The following is a 4,911-nucleotide window of genomic DNA, read 5'->3' as shown; positions in this document are numbered from 1 at the left end:
CAGCGCTGTGGTCTCCCCACCCGCCTGCAAGGCTGGTTCCGGGCGGCGGGTGGAGGGCCTGAGGCCATCTGAGCACGGTCCAGCTCGCCCCCCGCGGGGGAGGGGGAGCGGGGCTTTGCTCCCGGCTTGGGGGCCCATGCTATCGGGGCCACCCATGGTCCCGAGAGGGCTGGATGTCCGTACAGGCGTGCGGATGTTGACGAAACTGCTTCCTGCAGCGAGATCCCAATTTCTCCTCCCCAAGTTCCAGGGATGTGGTGACCCCGGCCTCCCGGGATGGCAGGGCGAGCTTCCAGAACCTTCCATCCCGGCCACACAAAACCAAGAGACTGGAATGAAAGCGAGCCCTGAGGAACTCTGGGAATCTGCTGAGGCCCGTGCTGACACGTGGGGGCATTTCTCCCTCCTGCCGTTCTCCTGGCGGGCGGGCACTCGTTCACTTCAGTGTAGACAGGCCCGGGCACCTCGCCCAAAGCCTTCCCGGCCACCACAGGACAGGCCGGGAGTGCCCGAGAGCCCCTTGCTCTGGCAGTGGCCCTCGGCCGACAACGTGGGGTCTGTGGAGAAAGAGCCGGTTTCCTTGTCCCGCCATGGGAATAGCTCGGGGCATGCTGTACACTGGCTCCCAGAGTTCCCAGGGGGTGAGCCCCAGGTGGCCAAGCAGTGCCCTGCGCAAATCGCTCCCCGTGGGGCTGCCTTCCTGGCCTCCCTTATCTTCCAAGACCGCCCCCGAGGAAACGGCCTGAGTCCCTGACTCCAGGTCTGCTTTTGGGGACAGCCAGCCCGAGACTGACATATCCCAGGAGTCACACACTCTGGCGCTTGGGGATCGGAAACGAACATGGCTGCCCCTCTGGAAGTGCAGCTGGACGGAAATCCGGACACCCCCAGCAGGTCACAGAGGCAGCTCCACAGAAGGTGAGGATTTGGACCTCGTGGAACCCTCCGGTGGCCATCCTCTGCTCCCAGCCCCAAATCCCTCAAGCCCTGTCCATCTGCCTCCCTCCTCCCTGCACTCCCCTCTCCCTGCCCTGTTTCAGCCCTTCTGGCCTCCTGGCTGCTGCTCCACTGGCACATTCCTGCCCCAGGGCCTTTGCACTCGCTGTTCTGCTGTTTGGCTCCCTGGATGCTTTTCCCCAGATCGTCCTATGGCCGCTCCTTCTGCTTTGAGTCTTGATTCAAACGTCACTTCCTCAAGGAGGCTACCTCACCGCCGTGTCCCACCCTCTCCCTGCCATCATTTCACGCCCTGTCACCTTGCGTTGACATTGCAGCCTGAAGTTACAGCGTTTGCTTCCCTGTTTCTGGCTGACCCCTGGCTGTGAGCTCCACGGAGTGAGCAGGGCTGTGCTCCCGGCGCCTGCAGCAAAAACCTAGAGCATGGTCCGGCTCTGCCCCGCAGGGGAAGGAGGGACTCTGTGGAGGCTGGTTGGATGTGCCGTTTAAGTCTTTCAAGATGGGAAGAAAAATGAATGGGTGAATGAATGATGTAAGGACATTCAACGGGGACCAATCCTTTTCTGGGAAATCAGGGAAGGCTTCCTTGAGGAGGTGACAATGGAGCTGAACCATGAGTGGGCGGAGGGTATTAACTGAGCTCAAGGAGCAGAAAGGGCAACCCAGGCCGAGGGAACAGCCTGTGCCATGCCCAGGGGCACGCCAGCACTGAGCAGGGAACCAGCCAGCTGTGGCTGGATGTTTTCCTTCAAACTTTGCAAGTCAGGCTCATGGGTCCATGGAGGCCCAGAACAGGCCGGCCGCCGTCCTCTGGAGTGCCCATTCTGGGGGGGAGGATGGACTGCATCCAAGGAGTGGGCTGATGTTTGTCCCCAAAGTCAAGGTGCCTCTTATATCACACTGCAGATGCCTATTTTCCAAAACAGCCCATGGGAGGCCAGGTGGTAACACCTTTGGATTAGGTGGGAGTGGGGGCGCACGCCCGTAGTCCCAGCCACTGGGGAGGCCGAGGCGGGAGGATCACTGGAGCCCAGGAGTTCGAGACCCACCTGGGCAACATAGTGAGACCGCATCGCTACAAAAATTAAAAATATTAGCCAGGTGTGGTGGTGCACGCCTGTAGTCCCAGCTACTCGGGAGCCTGAGGTGGGAGGATCATTTGCACCCAGGAGGCTGGTGCCGCTGTAGTAAGCTATGATCGCGCTGCTGCTCTCCAGCCTGGGCAACAGGGCGAGACCCCAACTATAAAAATGAATAAATAAATGTAAAATTTTAAAAGAGAAACACATTTGGCCCACACACGCCCACAACCCCCCACCTCCGAAACAGGCCAAAAAGCCCCCCTGCCTCGCCCCTTTCATTCTTTAACGAGTTCATCCATCACCTCTCCGAGGTGACCCCCATTAGCACAGAGCTGCGACTTCCCGAGTTCAAGGGTGCACAGAGCCGGGCTGTGTCTATTACCACGGACCCTCTGCACAGATTCTCCCCCTCCAGCCTGGCGAGGGGGGCCAGGCCCGTCACCCGAGGGACCCAGAGTGAGGGCTGGGACGCTGCCAGGCTTTATCTCCGGCCTCCCGGCTCGGGGCCCGTGTTGGGTCCCTCCCAGCAGTCAGAGAAAGCCTCCAGCTGGACGCTCTGGCCTCCCTCCCCGTGGGGCCACCGCAGAATCAGGCCCGCTCCCTGGCCCATCTCATAAAACACCAGCCTCGCGGCTCCGGAAGGGCCTCTGTGGAGGTCCTTGAGAGCCCGGCCAGCCGGAGTCACAGAGGCCAGAGGGCAAGCATCAGCCAGAGGACGTGGAGACCACTGAGCTGGTCTTCGCTCCAGGGAGCAGCCACTGGGTTCCCGGCGCCCACACAAGGCCTTTCGGCAGAGGGGGCCGAGCACGGGCGGGTGCCACGGGTGGGCAGGGGCCCGGCAGCCAAAAGCTCTGGGTCCCCAGGGTGGGAGGGACGGAGGGCGAGGTACCGCCAAAGCTCAGAAGCCAGTTGGCCATGGGGGTGGGGGTAGGGGGCTGGAACCAGGGAGCTCCACCCGTCGGAGCCGCAGGGGAGCCTGCCCAATACCTGGGTACAGAGAAGGGGACAGGAATGCCAGGCGGGCTCCTCTTGCCCGCCCCTCCCTTCCCTCCGGTGCCGTCGCCCACGGGCCAGACTCCGGCCAGGGCCTGGCACACAGTAGGTGTTCAATGCATGCTGTTCAACTGAATGAATACGATGCCACAGGTACGTTAGATGTATTCTCAATGGGGCCAAAAAAAAATCCTTAGATACGACAATGGGTTGTGGCGCTTCAGAGGGCCGTGGGACACACACAGATCCGTGGCTACCTGTGGCAGTCCCGCTGAATGAGGGTTGACTGAGCCACGCCACAGCGTATACACATTTCAAAACATCATGTGTGTGCTGTAAGTACCTGCAATTTTTATTTGTCAATTTTAAGAAATTCACTGGGCAGGAGAGCGGGTGATTAAGGGAAAATATCTAAAAAGACTCCTGGGGGTGGGAGGTGGGAAACACTGGCCCCTCAGGGAAGCATGCATGGGGCTGTGGAAGCATCCAGGAGGGGCCCTTAACCCAGGCTGGAAAATCAGAGTGCTTCCTGGAAGTGGCTGCATTTCAACTCATTCTCAAAAGACAAGGAAAAGTCAGCTAGGCCAGGAGTAGGCCAACTTTTTCTGTCAAGCGCCAGAGAGTAAATACTTGGGCTTCACAGGTTCCTGTGGCAACTCCAGTTGTAACAACAACTTAGCTAAAACTTTTTTTTTTTTTTTTTTGAGATGGAGTCTCACTCCATCGCCCAGACTGGAGTACAGTGGCACACCCATGGCTACCCTAGTGTCAACCTGTTGGGCCCCGGTGATCCTTCCGCCTCAGCCTTCCAAGTAGCTGGCACTACAAGTGTGCACTAAATCTTTATTTATTGTAGAGACGAGATCTTGCCACGTTGCCCAGGCTGGTCTTGAACCTGTGGGCTCAGGCAATCCACTCGCCTCGGCCTCCCAAAGTGCTGGGATGACAGGCTGAGCCACCGAGCCCGGCCCTTAGATAAAGCTTTAACAGATACGGCTGTGTTCCGATAAAACTTTATTGACACAACCAGATGCCTGCGAGCCTCGGCCCCCAGGCCACTGATTACTGGCCTCTGAGCTCAATGACGGGAGAGGGAAGGGCCACCGGAGGAAGCAGCTGGTGCAGAGGCATGGGGCTGTGAATCCCCAGAGGGTCAGGAAGGAGTTCCCTGTGAGTTACCATCCTCCAGGCCCAGAAAGAGATGTCTGGGTTCACATGGAGATGCAGGCTCCAGGCTCCCGTAGCTGTGTGCAGGGCCGTGAAGCCATTCAACTCACGGGTAAGTCTATGGAGCGCCTCCTGGGTACCGGCCACCGTTCCAGGCACCGGGACACGGCGGTGAGCAACACAGACACCAAACACGTAGACTAACAAGCGCAAAACAACGGCGTCCTCAGGCGCGGTGTGGCTTCCCGGAGGTTCCTTCACTGCTGTGTTCCCCAAGAGGCTAATAGAAGCAAAGCGGAGGTCCAGCACATGGTGGCCGGGGCGTGAAGTTGGCCGCTGTTTTCATTTCAAATCAGCGTGCAAATAAATATGTAATTTTTCTAAACCATGACAGGAACGATGCAGGAGCAGAAAGAGAGGAGGATGCCACAAAGGACCGGGTGTTCCAGGAGGGCTCTGCAGAGGAGGCGGCCGTACTGCCCCGTGAGTCGGTGCTTCCCTGCCCTGTGGCCCAGGAGGCTGTTAATTAACAATACCTGCCTCTCTGGAGCAGGAAGGTGTCTTGTCTAATTAGTGCGTGAGTGGAGAGGCTTTGAAACCCAAGGATTAAAGGGGCCGGGGTGAGGCTATGGTCACCGGCAGGCGGGGACAGCGGGAGCGAACCCCGAGAGTCAGCCTCCCGCCCACGCACAGGCCTGGGGGGCCAGCCCTC

The sequence above is a fragment of the Carlito syrichta genome, unplaced genomic scaffold (genome assembly GCF_000164805.1).
Source record: "Carlito syrichta isolate Samal-C Ts95f unplaced genomic scaffold, Tarsius_syrichta-2.0.1 Scaffold304681, whole genome shotgun sequence".
NCBI classification, from domain to species: Eukaryota; Metazoa; Chordata; class Mammalia; order Primates; family Tarsiidae; genus Carlito; species Carlito syrichta.
Note: the sequence above shows the minus strand (reverse complement) of the source record.